This window comes from Oncorhynchus nerka, linkage group LG19 (assembly GCF_034236695.1).
Source record: "Oncorhynchus nerka isolate Pitt River linkage group LG19, Oner_Uvic_2.0, whole genome shotgun sequence".
Lineage (NCBI taxonomy): Eukaryota > Metazoa > Chordata > Actinopteri > Salmoniformes > Salmonidae > Oncorhynchus > Oncorhynchus nerka.
The window spans coordinates 28,917,193-28,932,702 of NC_088414.1; the positions used below are offsets into that span (position 1 = coordinate 28,917,193).

A 15,510-nucleotide genomic window follows, 5' to 3' on the forward strand; every position below is an offset into this window, starting at 1 on the left:
GTGTGTGTGTGTGTGTGTGTGTGTGTGTATATCAGTCTTTTGGATGAATCCAGGGTAGAGGATTTGGTTAACACATCAAAAAGACCAGCTAAAATGAGGCAAGATGATTATGTGGATAAGAACTCTGAATGTATTAAACACTATAGCTGTATTATCTACAGTATGTTATCCCCCATACAGTGAGTGTCCTAACTCATTTAAGTAGCTGGGTAACAGAGTGTAATCGCTATTCCAAATGACTGACAGATGAGAGGCATGGGGGAAATATATGAGTTAGTACAGAATAAGAAATAAGGGCAGAGGAACAGAGGAACAGAGAGAGATGAAAAGGGAGAAGACAGAAAGAAACCTTTAAGACATCTACTGTAAAAATGCTGTGCTTTTCACCTCTCCCAAAGATATGGATTACTTAACAAACCGCTGCGTTATTTTGTTGTTTTCAAATAACTATTATAAACCGGGTAATCTGGGACCTGGATTCTGATTGGGTAAACAGCATTCCAACTGTGTGTATATCAGACGTATACCATGGGTATGAAGAAAAACTACTTGTTTATGGTTATTTTTATGCTGATAACCTGTTTATAATAGCAATAAGGCACCTTGTGTGTTTGTGGTATGAGCCCAATATACCACTGCTAAGGGCTGTATCCAGGCCCTCCGCTTCTCTTAAAAAAGATAAATTATAGAAAAATAACAACACAAGGAATAAACGCACAATGAGTAAATGATAACTTGTCTATATACACAGGGTACCAGTAGGCGGGCCTTATTGCTTAACTAGCCCCTGGCCCTGTAACTCGAGTGTGGCGAGTGCGAGTGTATATGTGTGTGTGTGTGTGTGTGTGTGTGTGTGTGTGTGTGTGTGTGTGTGTGTGTGTGTGTGTGTGTGTGTGTGTGTGTGTGTGTGTGTGTCAGAATGCTCAGGTGGTTATTTATCCAGTAGTCAGTGAAGTCATAGACCCAGGGTAGTGAGGAATATGCCTGTATTGATTCCCCCTGTAGAGCCTGTCTCTCTCCCAGCGCATCTGGTTATATAACTGGCCCCTTTCCCCGTTTCCTTTTCATTGCATTGTTTTATGCTTGTTTTTCCCTCTCGGGCCTCGAATAGCAGAATAAACAACACAAGAGTGCAGTCAGTGCTCTACACACTCTGAAGAGCAGACAGAAACAAACAGACACACACAAACAAACATAGAAAAATAGAAAGGGGGTTTATGGAAACACTAATCCACAAATCTAGATCATTTTTTAGGATGGGAGGTTTGTCTGCAAATCCCAGTGTATTTAATGGAGCTCAGAACCGGAAGGGAAACACAGCAAACTGCATGCTTCAATTTTAAGCTCATTAGTTTGCCTGTTAAAGTTGGCCTCCTCCTTTCCTACTCCTCTACTCCCACCGTCAAGCACACACACACACGCACACACACACACACACACACGCACACGCATACATACACACACACACACACACACACACACACGCACACACGCACACACACACGCACACACGCACGTGCACACGCACACGCACACACACACACATACCTCAGATGAACACATGCACCTGTCCCTCCACCCACTCATCTAACATGTATACACACCACTCTTTTCCCAGGCATTATTACCAGCGCTTTTCACAGGCATTATTACCAACGCTTTTCTCAGGCATTATTACCAACGCTTTTCTCAGGCATTATTACCAGCGCTTTTACCCAGGCATTATTACCAGCGCTTTTCCCAGGCATTATTACCAACGCTTTTCACAGGCATTAATACCAGCGCTTTTCACAGGCATTATTACCAGTGCTTTTCACAGGCATTATTACCAGCGCTTTTCACAGGCATTATTACCAGCACTTTTCACAGGCATGATTACCAACGCTTTTCACAGGCATTATTACCAACGCTTTTCTCAGGCATTATTACCAGCGCTTTTCCCAGGCATGATTACCAGCGCTTTTCACAGGCATTATTACCAACGCTTTTCTCAGGCATTATTACCAGCGCTTTTCCCAGGCATGATTACCAACGCTTTTCACAGGCATTATTACCAACGCTTTTCACGGGCATTATTACCAACGCTTTTCTCAGGCATTATTACCAACGCTTTTCCCAGGCATTATTACCAGCGCTTTTCCCAGGCATTATTACCAGCGCTTTTCCCAGGCATGATTACCAGCGCTTTTCACAGGCATTATTACCAACGCTTTTCTCAGGCATTATTACCAGTGCTTTTCCCAGGCATTATTACCAGCGCTTTTCACAGGCATGATTACCAGCGCTTTTCCCAGGAATGATTACCAGCGCTTTTCACAGGCATTATTGCCAGCACTTTCCCAGGCATTAATACCAGCGCTTTTCCCAGGCATTATTACCAGCGCTTTTCACAGGCATTATTACCAGCGCTTTTCACAGGCATGATTACCAGCGCTTTTCCCAGGAATGATTACCAGCGCTTTTCACAGGCATTATTACCAGCACTTTCCCAGGCATTATTACCAGCGCTTTTCTCGTCACACATTTCAGGGTCGTTCCATGTCATTTTAGCAAACAATGACACCCACCATCTCAAATTATTCTGAATTATTGTCTGCAGTTAGAAACAGATCAGATAAGCATTTTCCTAGGTGAAAAAAGTGTAAATTCCCCCCCAAATGACAAAATTACATGTTGGTTTCCTTAACCTGTAAGCAGTCTATTGACAGCAATCATGCTTTGGTTTTGTTTACCTGGTGACTGTTGTAACATTGGCCCTGCCCGCCTGACTAGCATCACTACTCTGGACAGTTGGGACTTAGAACATGTGGACAACTCCAAATACCTAGGTGTCTGGTTAGACTGTAAACTCTCCTTCCAGACTCACATTAAGCATCTCCAATCCAAAATTAAATCTAGAATCGGCTTCCTATTTCGCAACAAAGCCTCCTTCACTCATGCTGCCAAACATACCCTTGTAAAACTGACTATCCTACCGATCCTTGACTTTGGCGATGTCATTTACAAAACAGCCTCCAACACTCTACTCAGCAAACTGGATGTAGTCTTTGCTAGGTAAAACAATGCCTTATCTCAGCTCAATGGTCACCATAGCAACACCCACCCGTAGCACGCGCTCCAGCAGGTATATTTCACTGGTCATCCCCAAAGCCAACACCTCTTTTGGCTGCCTTTCCTTCCCGTTCTCTGCTGCCAATGACTGGAACAAATTGCAAAAATCACTAAAGCTGGAGACTTGTATCTCCCTCTCTAACTTTAAGCATCAGCTGTCAGAGCAGCTTACCAATCACTGTACCTGTACACAGCCAATCTGAAAATAGCACACCCAACTACCTCATCCCCATATTGTTATTTATCTTTATTGCACCCCAGTATCTCCATTTGCACATCATCTGCACATCTACCACTCCAGTGTTAATGATAAATTGTAATTATTTTGCTTCGATGGTCTATTTATTGCCTTACCTCCCTAATCTTCTACATTTGCACACACTGTAAATAGATTTTTCTATTGTGTTATTGACTGTACGTTTGTTTGTGTAACTCTGTGTTGTTTTTGTCGCACTGCTTTGCTTGATCTTGGACAGGTCGCCGTTTTAAATGAGAACTTGTTCACAACTGACCTACCTGGTTAAATAAAGGTTAAATAAAAAAATAAAAAATGTAAATGCAGTTTTTTTGGCTGCCGATACTTCACCGCCCTGTGAAGTCATGGTGAACTTTGCAGGGTGGGGAATGTAAACGGGCAAAGAGCTTGATGCCCTTTTCCAATGAATATTGAGGGTCTTAATTTGTATGCTAGTGACATCACAGGAGGTTGGTGGCACCTTAATTGGGGAGGACGGGCTCGTGAGAATGGTTGGTGCAGAATGGGTGGAAAGGTATCAACTGCATCAAACACATGGTGGCCATGTGTTTGATGCCATTCCCTTTGCTCCATTCCAGACATTATTATGAGCCGTCTTCCCCTCAGCAGCCTCCACTGAGTGACATGATGATTGGTGCTTAGCTGCCAATTAACAAATAAGAATGATCTTGCTCTTATCCATCTCATCATATAACCTGTCCTGTCCTGTCCACTTTGTCTAGAGAGCAAGCGCAAATTGGGTTTGTGTGACAAAATCATCGATAGAGTAGAAAATGCAATGGAAATACATTTAACTTGTGTTCATTTGGTACAACTTTAATGCAAAAGTGTTTGTAATGTGCAGTACATCATCCCGCACAGCCTTTTATCCGCAACAAGCCAGTTTAGGCTTTTTTTATAATATTCACATGAAAATTGGTCACAGCCTCATGTTAGAATTGGACGTTCATCCATGTTTCTCAAACATTACATTTAGAAGTGTTTAAGGTTAAGTTTAGGCATTAACTCTGAATTTTGAAGGTTAGGGTTAAGTTTAGGCATTAGCTCAGAAATCTTAAGGTTAGATATTAACTCAAAATGGTTAAAACCTCTTAGATGTAAAGTCCCCCATATTTCAACAAAATAATGATGCAGCAGGAATGCAAATCGTATCTGTTTCTAACTACAGAACAGAGCAATCGTAGATGGTGGATGCCAAAATCCTCTTTCTTGTGCTTTTTGAGGTGGAACAACCTTCCATGAAGCACAAACACACACGCCCACACACCACTCTCTAAGCTCTCTTCCTCATTCGTCAGCCAACCCTGCCTACAATGAGAGACGAATGTTAAAACACACCGCTTTACACTCTCATCCCCTCTCTACCTCTCCTTACGCCCTCTTACCTCCTCTCTCCCTCGAAATCTATCACAATTTTCTCTAGTCTAAATCATCACTGAAATCATCACTATCAGACAGACAGGTTCCATTTTCTAAACCCACTGCTTTTCCCTTTTCACACAGTCCCTTATTCTTTATTTCTCTTCCTTTACATACTTGGCCACCATGTTTATTAATTTAGTTTCATCCTCTCTCTTTTACTAGTCTCTTCTTCATGTCTCTATATTACCTTCTTGAAAATGGTGAAATCCCAAATGCCAACCATTACTTACCCATTACAATTAATGAACTCCCATAGAAAATATAGTGTTCTAATATAGCTACATATATTTATCCCTTTCATCACTACCAATTCCTCTATCTCTGTCCTCCACACTGCATCCTCACTGTTAGATCTCCTGCCGTTTATCTCCTCTACAATCCTGTTTCTATGCCACAAAAATGGCCCATAGAATACTATGCTGAAATGTAACACACAAGCCATCAACAGCAGCAGAGCAGTGGACAGGACAGGAAGTGGTGTTGCTCACATGGTCTCGTCGTTCTGGAACTCCAGTTTCCCGGCCACCTCCTCGTAGTCCTCCTCAGCTTTGGCGGTGCCCTCCAGGGTGTGGTAAGGGATGGCCACTTTACCCCTAGCCCCGGACATCCGGTGCACCTTCACCTGCATGGTGCCCACGCTCTCGCTCACCCTCATCGAATCTACTTCAAACGTGAAGATGCCTGCGTGGTCATCATCATAGATGGTTACCGTGGCGGTGTGGGCATTGCCGAGGGCGGCTTTGGGGGACAAGTGGGGGGAGAGGTTGCGCATGCTGCTGGTGGTGGTGATGGTGCTGGGCTCCAGGACAGCCACCTCGGCATGGTGCACAATGCGAGGGTTGCTGAGGTGCACGTAGAAGTGCTCATCCTCTTCAAAGATGTCGTCATCAATAACCCCCACGGTCAGCTCCTTCAGCGTCTCACCGGGTTTGAAGACCAGCATGCCCTCGGCAAACTCATAGTCTGAGCCGGCATTGGCTGTGCCGTCCTCGGTCCGGTAGTCTACCTGCGTTGACCCAGGAACAAAACCAACTCAATGCCGATTTAATTTATTCATTAGACAGAAATAATTAAAATGTCCCACTGGCTAGATCCTTTTCTCATCTAAAAACCTTTCCCATTATTACATGTGGCTTGATTGATTGATTTTTAACATAATAATCTTTCCATTATACAGTATAATTAGTATCAAAGACAAATACGAGTTGCTTGTCCCCACTGACCTTGACAGTGCAGCCGCTTTCACCCCCATGGCGCCCAACAGACAGCTTGAGCGAGCCACAGTTCTCGAAGCACTGGTAGTGGGAGGGTTCAAACTGCAGGTAAATAGTGTGGGGATCCTCCTCCTGTCCACTGGCCTCATGGCAGTTCACCACCTTCCTGGCCTGGTCGGCAGCATGCTTCTTCAGGATGTTCCCAGCACCGATCATCATGCGTGTGGCCTGGATGCGGTAGAAGGCCCTGCTCTTCTGCTGCTGGACCAGAACCTGGTAGTTGGCCATCTCAATCAGCTGCTCCGTGTCCTTGTCTGGGTGCCTCTGTTTCAGCTCCTTCAGAGTGCGGGCCATGTCCCTCCTAGCTTCATCCTCCTCTGAGCCCGTCCCCCGCCCTCCTCCACCCCCTCCAGCATGCCGTCCAGCACCTCTTTGGGGTGGGGGTGGGAGTTTCCCCCCTGGCCATCCATCTCCATGTCCATCTTGGTGAACATGCCGTCTCCTTCCGTCTCGATGATGATGCCGCGGGCCTTGTCGACACGGTAACGCTTGTGGATGTACTTGTAGAAGAGCAGGCGTCGGTCTGCGACCCAGGCCTGAACCACACAAATGGGGAAGAACATGAATGTGAGCACAGCCTCCCATACCTCCACCTCCCCCGGGGAGATGACAGCCAGGATCAGGTAGAGCCAGATGTAGGCGAAGATGCTCCAGGTTGCCGTGATAAAGAATACCCTCAGGTGCTTGATCCTGCGTGTTTCGTTCTCTGGCACCACGTACACACAGAGGGCGATGATGACGAACATGTTGAAGGCTGCGCTACCCACAATGGTGCTGGGGCCCAGGGAGCCTGCCTCAAACGAGTGGCCACACACCTCGATGACAGACAGCAGGATCTCTGGGGCAGATGAGCCTAGGGCCATCAGGGTCAGGTTGGATACTGTCTCGTTCCAGATGCGTACGGTGGCTGTGGTGGTCTCTCCGTTGGGCTTCTTGATGGTGATCTCTTTCTCCTGAGAGGTGATGACCTCAATAGAAGACATGAAGCGGTCGGCGATAATGGACATGCCCAAGAACATGTAGATGAGAGCCACAAAGTAGACGATGGCCCGCGCCACCTTGTCGCCCACTGACGGGTTCTGAGGGTTCCACATGGGCAGGACCACGCCCTCAGAGCAGGGGTCTCCATCAGAGCAGTTGCTGGGCGGGCTGCTGGGTGCTGCTTGGTCTGAGCCGGCCTGGGAGAGGTGGGTGAGCCCCAGGAGGAAGAGGAGGAAGAAGGACGTGGAGAGGCAGGAGGCGGCGAAGGGGTGGACAAGGCTCAGAATGCGGGTGTGTAACATGCCGGCGTCTGGACATTCGAGTCAGCTGGCTCCAGAGATCAGCCCACTTCACATCCAAAGTCTTAACAGACACCCCTGGAAGACACAAGGGAAGAAGTGTAATGAGTTACAAGACAGACTAGCACAAGCAGAATATTGATTGTTAGCTGCTGCAGATAGATCATTGTAAGGTCCACAAGTCCTCGTCTTTCCCTAAGGCTAGGTGCTCTAGTGGTCGATCACAATGTGATGGGAGAGTTAGTTACAGTGATAGTTTATTCCATCCCATATATCTGGTTCATTAATTGAGGCCTGGATGACAGTGAAAACCAGCAGACCAAGTAAGTAGATCTCCAGAACCAGAATTATCGACTGCTGTTTTAGATGTTTTTTTTTATTGAACCTTTATTTAACCAGGAAAAGCCCATTGAGACCCAGGGTCTCTTTTTTCAAGGCAGACCTGACCAAGGCAGCAACAAACAATACATTACAGAATGAAAACATACAACAATACAACGACATGATCCAGCCTAAAAAGAAAGCATTTACACTCCTCTGTAACAGAGTCTCCCATCATTATTTTAAGTTCATTCAGTGGCACTAACATATGTAGATGAAGCAGGGACTGTAGATTATTCCATTCAGTGGCACTAACATATGTAGATGAAGCAGGGACTGTAGATTATTCCATTCAGTGGCACTAACATATCTAGATGAAGCAGGGACTGTACATTATTCAATTCAGTGGCACTAACATATGTAGATGAAGCAGGGACTGTAGATTATTCCATTCAGTGGCACTAACATATGTAGATGAAGCAGGGACTGTAGATTATTCCATTCAGTGGCACTAACATATGTAGATGAAGCAGGGACTGTAGATTATTCCATTCAGTGGCACTAACATATGTAGATGAAGCAGGGACTGTAGATTATTCCATTCAGTGGCACTAACATATGTAGATGAAGCAGGGACTGTAGATTATTCCATTCAGTGGCACTAACATATGTAGATGAAGCAGGGATTGTAGATTATTCCATGCGTCTGGTGCACAAGAAGAGAAGGCTGTCTTGCCTAATACTGTGAATGTCCAGCGGACTTTAAATAGCAACTACCTATCAGACCCGGTATGGTAACAGCTGGTGGTGAAGGAGACCAGACTACAGAGGTAAAGAGGGAGTTTACCCAACAGGGCTTTGTAGATGAACACATACAAATGTATCTTTCTGCGCATATGAAGTGAGGCCAGCACAGTACAGATGAGCACCACTGTTGTTTACCAACCTGAGTAAATCTCCTCTTTGGCTAAATGCACTTTCCATAACCCTGTTTCTGGTGTTATTGGTGTTACAATATCCATTGCTACTGCTGTAGCTGATGCTGTCAACCAGTACTTGAATACTTTAGTTCTCTGAATATCACATTCAACAGTTCCTGTTTCACCCCTTCTCTGTTGTGTGACTGACTTCCTATTGTGCTGCCGTGTCAATGTTAACTCTGTAATAGATCAAGTACAGTGAATGTTCACTTTGTAATACACTTTTTTGAAAAAAACTAACCCTCACTCTTCTAAATGTTTCTGTCTAAGGAGCTTAACAAATGTGTCAAACTGTGGCCCAGAGTCAGTGGTAACAATAACAGTGTAATGCGTCATATTCACAAAAAGAGAACATGTTTTTTTCCCTTCTCATCTCTGACACGTTCTGGCTGAGGCGTGTTTTATAAGAGCCTGTATCACGTACGGAGGACCAATGATGCCTCTGCTTCCTTAGCCTCTCTTTCTCTACAAACAGCACAGTACAGTCACATCAGCAGCTCCTGTCCCTCCAAGCCGTACAATGGTCCACAATCTCTCACCTCCTAGTGCCAGCCTCCCCTCCCCTCTCCATGTGAACAGCTCACCAGTCGCCCACCTCTTTGGTTGATCATAAGCAACACTTCAGGACTGCTTTGTTTCCAAACAATGATCACCGACAGCTATTGTACCAATAACAACAGAAACAGCCTCTCTGGGTAAGTGGGTAAGTGCATTTGGCCATAGTGGCTTACGAGCTAAAGAAGAGATTGCTCAGAGGTGGGTGAACAGAACAGCATCCCTGATCTGTGGAGGGGATCTAGTCTTCTATTCACAGTTCACATGTTCATCAGCCTGCCTGCTCCAATGTCTCTCCCTGGAACTTCTACTTCTTGGAGGAGAATTATGGTGTTTTTTCTTTCCATTCTCCCAAGGAAAATTCCTGCAGCCACTATAAGCAGTTTAACACACTGCTGTGCGGTATATGATGCATGGTTGGCTCTATACAGATGTTGGACCTTAATTTGACCAGTACTGTCGCCACAAAATAATACTGCAGCAACAGGATTTCAATGTTAAGTCCATAATGTTGCTTGATCGGTGGTTGGGCTATTAGCTGGCCAAAATTAGGTTACATGAAAAGTGCAATACTGTTAATATAACCATGAGTTATTGCAGGTTTTCAGTGAATTTATGTAAATCATGAAGCCATTCTGAATTTCCTGAGTTGAAGCACAATTCTGTATACACTACCATAAGGAGAAGCTTCCGGCAGCCCCGGCAGAGATGTTGCCAGTCAACGGTTAGAGTTGCTACCTCGTCTTGTCAGGCCGACACTTTATTAGTCCTGGGTGATGTAGCCAGCTAGCAAATTAACTTAATTTACCACGCAACATAGCCCAACATAGTGTGAGACTGGAGAGTAGCTGTAGTTCCCCAATGGTCGACAGGCTAAAACACTCTGTGGGCATGGCACGCACATGTATGCACCCTGACTATTCATTTAATGATAAGGAACAGAGATCTGGAAAACAGTGAGCAACCATGTACGGTCAGCTAGGGACAAAATGTCTGCATCACATCGAAAGAACATAGAAGCCTCTGAGCACCTTTACATTGATTTGCACCCTTAAAACGCCAAGCGTCTTCAAGCATGTAAACCTTTAGCAAATGAGGCGCACTGTTGAGGGGTCAAATAGGAAATTGTTGCATCTCAAAAACATTGTCATTCAGAGCCAGGAGGATTATATAACATTACAAGATGCCAAGAAGAAGAAGACTGCATGAATATTGAGAAGATGTGTTATGGATTAAGATAGGATTATAGTTGGATTAAATGAGAGGAGTAAAAATACAGATTTTCTGTAGGGAGCTCCCTTCGCTCTCTTGGAGGTGAGTCAGGTGCCAAAATAGACTGACAGACACACTTGGCCTTAGAAACACAGAATCATCTCAACTTGGGGGGGGGGAGTCAGAACCGAATCTCAGGAGACCCAGACCAAGCATACAGTATAGAGACTATGACAAGACCATCAGCAGAGACATCAGGTGCAAAGATCCAGATTCCAGACAACACCAATATGTTGGGTTCAGAGACACAGACCAGACCCAGAACTGGACATCAGCTGTGTGTGCGGTAGAGAATTAATCAGTGGTCCAATCAGCTAGCCGTCGTCTCTCTCTGCCTCCACTGAGAATTCTGCCATCAGTGACCAAACCCAACAGGCCAGAAAGAACAAATAGAGTTTGAAACAACATGAGCAAACCATATCCACCATCAGATTTTTATTGGGCAGAATATGCTAGTACAACTTGATTCAATTTCCTTTCAAGTTTCACTGTGCCTAGACTAGGTACCGCACTCCATCTCAATTTCTATTTGACATTTGTAATTGTATTGTTACCCACATAGACTTGATGGTATACATACCCATGGATTTCAGTTAGCAAAGGGCTGTTTTACTTGTGCAGATTCCATGTGGTAGGGGGTTTGGTTTGGGGACCAGAAGCAGTCAATACTGTATTTACACCATATCTGCCTCACACTGCCTCTTCAGTCCAGCCTAGTCAATATTGCGCACACCTCCCCTCTATTTTCATCTACCTCCTGACAGCAACCCCCTCCACTCAGCTGAGCAATGCTACACAGATCATGTAAATCCTATAATACAGTAACTGATCATTGATATGCCTATACTCTTTTAACAGTTTTCATTGTGGCCCAGAGACCGTAAAATCAATTCAGTGCTAATACTGAATATACGTTCTAATACTGAGACTAACCATGAAGGCAATCTCTTCGAGGTCATGCAACGTAACTGCCTCATTAATGTCAGCTGATGATGTAATATACAAACATCGTTCTTTCTCCAGGTTAGACCACGGGGCTGCTCACCGCTAGCGCACAGCAAGGGGAATGAGAGCGGAGCAGCACACTATGAAGGGACCAATAGAGAGGAGCTAGAGAACACCTGCAGGTCACCCCTGCTGTTCTCACACTACTGAAGCATGTGTTCCCTATCGTTAACGACACACAGTCAGACCCCCAGTCAGGGTTTGACCACACGGCTCTCCCTTTGCTCTCTGTCTGGTGCCTGATGTGCAATAGGAGGGCCTATTTCACTTATATACGCGGGGAGTCAGGAAGAAGGTGCAGAAGGTACGCTTAATGATAAGAAAAGGCAGATAAACAAAACAGGAGAAGCGTACTGAATGTGAACAAAGCCATTACTGCCTGATGACTGAGGCTACTGATGGCGAAATAAAGAGAGAGTAATCAAGGTGATGATGAGGTCCAGGTGTGCGTAATGATGGGCAGCAGGTGTGCATAATGATGATTGCCAGGACCTGTGGTTAGTAGACCGGCAATGTTGAGTGCCGGAGCCAGGGAGCGGGAGTAGGTGGAGAGCCAGACGTGATCACCAGGATGGAACACGGGAGCTTCACTGCGGTGGCGGTCCGCCTGCTCCTTCTGGAGGCAGATGGCGTGCTGGAGCCTCACGGCGGCAGCGTTCCAAACCTCCTCTGCGTGCCAGAACCATTCATCCACCGCAGGGGCTTTGGTCTGGCTCGGGGTCCATGGGGCCAGGGCCGGCTGATATCCCAGGACGCACTGGAAGGGAGCCCAGTGGAGGAATGACAAAATGAGTTCTGGGCGTACTCTGCCCAGGGAAGGAAACGGGCCCACTCCCCTTGCCGGGCCTGGCAGCGACGCCTAAGGAACATCCCCAGCCCTGGTAAGTCCTCTCCACCAGCTCATTTGACTGAGGCCGGCACCTCGATGTGAGGCTGGCCGTGGCACCCAGCTTCTCCATGAAGGCTCTCCATTCCCGTGATGTGAATTGGGGGCCATGGTCGGAGACGAGTAGGGAGACCAGAGAGAGGGATAAAACAGGAGGATTTGGAGAATCTGTCCACCACAACCATAACAGTGGTGAAACCATCAGAAGGGGGAAGATCAGTAACGCAATCTATGGACAGATGAGACGAAGGCCGCAGAGGCACGGGAAGGAGAAGGAGTTTCCCTACTGAAGCGTGCCAGGGTGATTTGGTTTGGGCACATATAGAGCAGGAGTTGATGTAGCGGGCGAGATCCTGCACCAAGGTAGGCCTTAAGTACTTTACGGACATGGATTGAACGGTGCGAGTGAAACGTGGGTGTCTACCGGCAAGGGATGTATGCTCCCAGGTCAACAGCCAATCCCTTACCTCCGTTGGGACGGGTGTGCTCCGGAGGGCAGGCAGCAAGCGTGGGTTCCCATCTCCAGAGCCTGGCGGATGTCCACGTCTACGTCCAAAAGCACGGGGGCAATGATTTGAGAGGGCTGAATGATGGGCGCACTCAAACAGGAAAGGGCCCACCTTGCTTGGCACGGATTCAGCCGCCACGCTGTCCATATGTAGGTTCCAATGGTCGGTGAGGATGAGAAATGGGTCCTTGGCGCCCTCCAGCCAGTGTCTCCACTCTTTGAATGCCAACGTCACCACCAGGAGCTCCCGTTGGCCGACATCATAGTTCCTCTACACAGGAGAGTAGTATGCACATGGATACAATTTCTGTGGGTTACCTTAGCGTTGGGACAGGACAGCCCCCACACCCACTTATGAGGCATACACCTCCACCACAAAAGGGCAGCGTGGGATCTGGGTGTTTCAGCAATGGGGTGGAGGTGAAACACCCCTTCAGTAGGCGGAAGGCCTCAACGGCTGCAAGACTCCACACCAACTTACTGGGACCGCCCTTGAGGAGAGAGTTGAGAGGAGAGGAGCTGAAGTTTTTAGTGAAGCAGCGGTAGAAGTTGGAAAACCCCAAAACAACGTCCCTTTAAGGTGGTAGGGACTGCCTCGACCTTCCTCTCAACCATCACCAGTCCCGAGGTCTGATTCGGTATCCCAAGAAGGAGACAGCCACCTGATAGAACTGCCACTCCTCCTCCTCTCCCGGACGTGGGCAATGTAATCCTCCAAGGTGGCCGAGTAGACCAGGATTTTGTCGATATACACGACCACCTGGCACCCAATCATGTTCCGGAACACCTCATTCACAAATGCCTGTAACACCGACGGAGAATTAGCTAACCCATAAGGCATTACCAAGTACTCGTAGTGCCCAGACATCCTGCTGAAGTCCGTTATCCATTCATCCCACTCACGGATGCGGATCAGATTGTAGGCACTCCGCAAGTGACGTTTAGTAAAAAAAACGGGCCCCGCGGAGATGTTTCGATGGAGGCTGGGAGAGGGTAGAAGTACTTGGTGGTGATGGAATTGAGGCCTCTGTAATCAATGCACGGAAGTAGACCTCTGTCCTTCTTGGCCACAAAGAAGAAGACTGCCAATGCAGGGTAGGTGGATGAGCGGGAAAAACTCTGCTGGAGAACCTCCTGGATGTACTCCTCCATGGCCTCGATTTCAGCCACCGACTGAGGGAAGACGTGACTGGGCGGAGGTGCAGAGTCTGAAAGCAGGTAGATAGCACAGTCACAGGGGCGATGAGGAGGGAGACAGGTGGCGCGGCTCTTGGAAAAAACCTCCCAGAGATCCTGGTAAACATCCGGGATGTCCGGCTGGAGGGCAACCACAGGACTCTCAACCGAAAGCAGGTCTTCCGACATCCGGGAGCCCATGCAGTGATTTGTTATCCTTGACCAAGAGATGGTGGGGTCATGATGTTGGAGCCACGGGGGGCTGAGGATGACTGTGTATGGGTGCTTTGATGATGAGGAACGGAAGGATTTCTTGGTGCAGAAGTCCCACGGTCAGGGTGAGTGGTGCTGTGATGTGTGTGACTCTGGTCTGGACCTCCTTGCTCAGTCCTCCACGGAATAGGGTGCAGAGTGCCGGGTCATTCCATCTGCTGGAGGCTGCCACGGTCCGGAAGGTGAAGGCGTACTCAGCAGCGGTCTGGGCACCTTGCCGGAGTTGGAGTAGTCACTCTCCTCCGTCTCTGCTCTCTGGTGAATGGTCAAAGACTGAGCCATAAACCTCTCGTAGGAACCTAGCTCCTCCTCTCCTTTCTCCTTGACGGCCGTAGCCCACTCCAACGCCTCTCTGGTCAGCAGGGAAATGACCGTGGAAACCTTGGACCTCTCGGTGATGGGGGCTCCCGTATGATGGAAAAATAGAGGGAGCACTGGGGAAAGAAGCCCCAGCATTGGGATGGAGTCCCGTCATACTTGTCCGTGAGGGACAGTCGGTCATCGCTGACCTGGGCGGTCTGCTGGGTAGGCTGGGGGGCTGGCTCGCTGAGACGACTCATGGTAGGAGGCCAACCGCTAGTTGGACGTGAATCCTCTTGGGTGGTGTCGAGGCAGTGGAGGACGCGGAGGACCCCTTCCACAGCCGCACTAGCTGATCGTGGTGTTGGCAGAATAAGTGTTCTTGTTTCCACGACCTTCTGGGAGATGTCTTCCTCTTCAGCTGCTTCCATAATACAGTGCCTTCGGAAAGTATTCAGACCCCTTGACTTTTTCCACATTTTGTTACATTACAGCCTTATTCTAAAATGGATTAAACAGCTTTTTTCCCTCATCAATCTACTCACCATACCCCATAATGACAAAGCAAAAACAGGTTTTTAGACATTTTTGTCATTTTTGGCGCAGTGGTTAAGGGCGCTGTACTGCAGCGCCAGCTGTGCCACCAGAGACTCTGGGTTCGCGCCCAGGCTCTGTCGTAACCGGCCACGACCGGGAGGTCCGTGGGGCGACGCACAATTGGCCTAGCGTCGTCCGGGTTAGGGAGGGTTTAGCCGGTAGGGATATCCTTGTCTCATCGCGCACCAGCGACTCCTGTGGCGGGCCGGGCGCAGTGCACGCTAACCAAGGTTGCCAGGTGCACAGTGTTTTCTCCGACACATTGGTGCGGCTGGCTTCCGGGTTGGATGCGCG

The 15,510-nt window shown here is 47.6% G+C and overlaps 1 pseudogene; it reads right to left on the reverse strand.

Moving 5' to 3' along the window:
• The window catches only part of LOC115101319 (sodium/calcium exchanger 1-like), a 63,812-nt pseudogene that overhangs the window by 31,928 nt on the left and 16,374 nt on the right, over nucleotides 1–15,510 (reverse strand).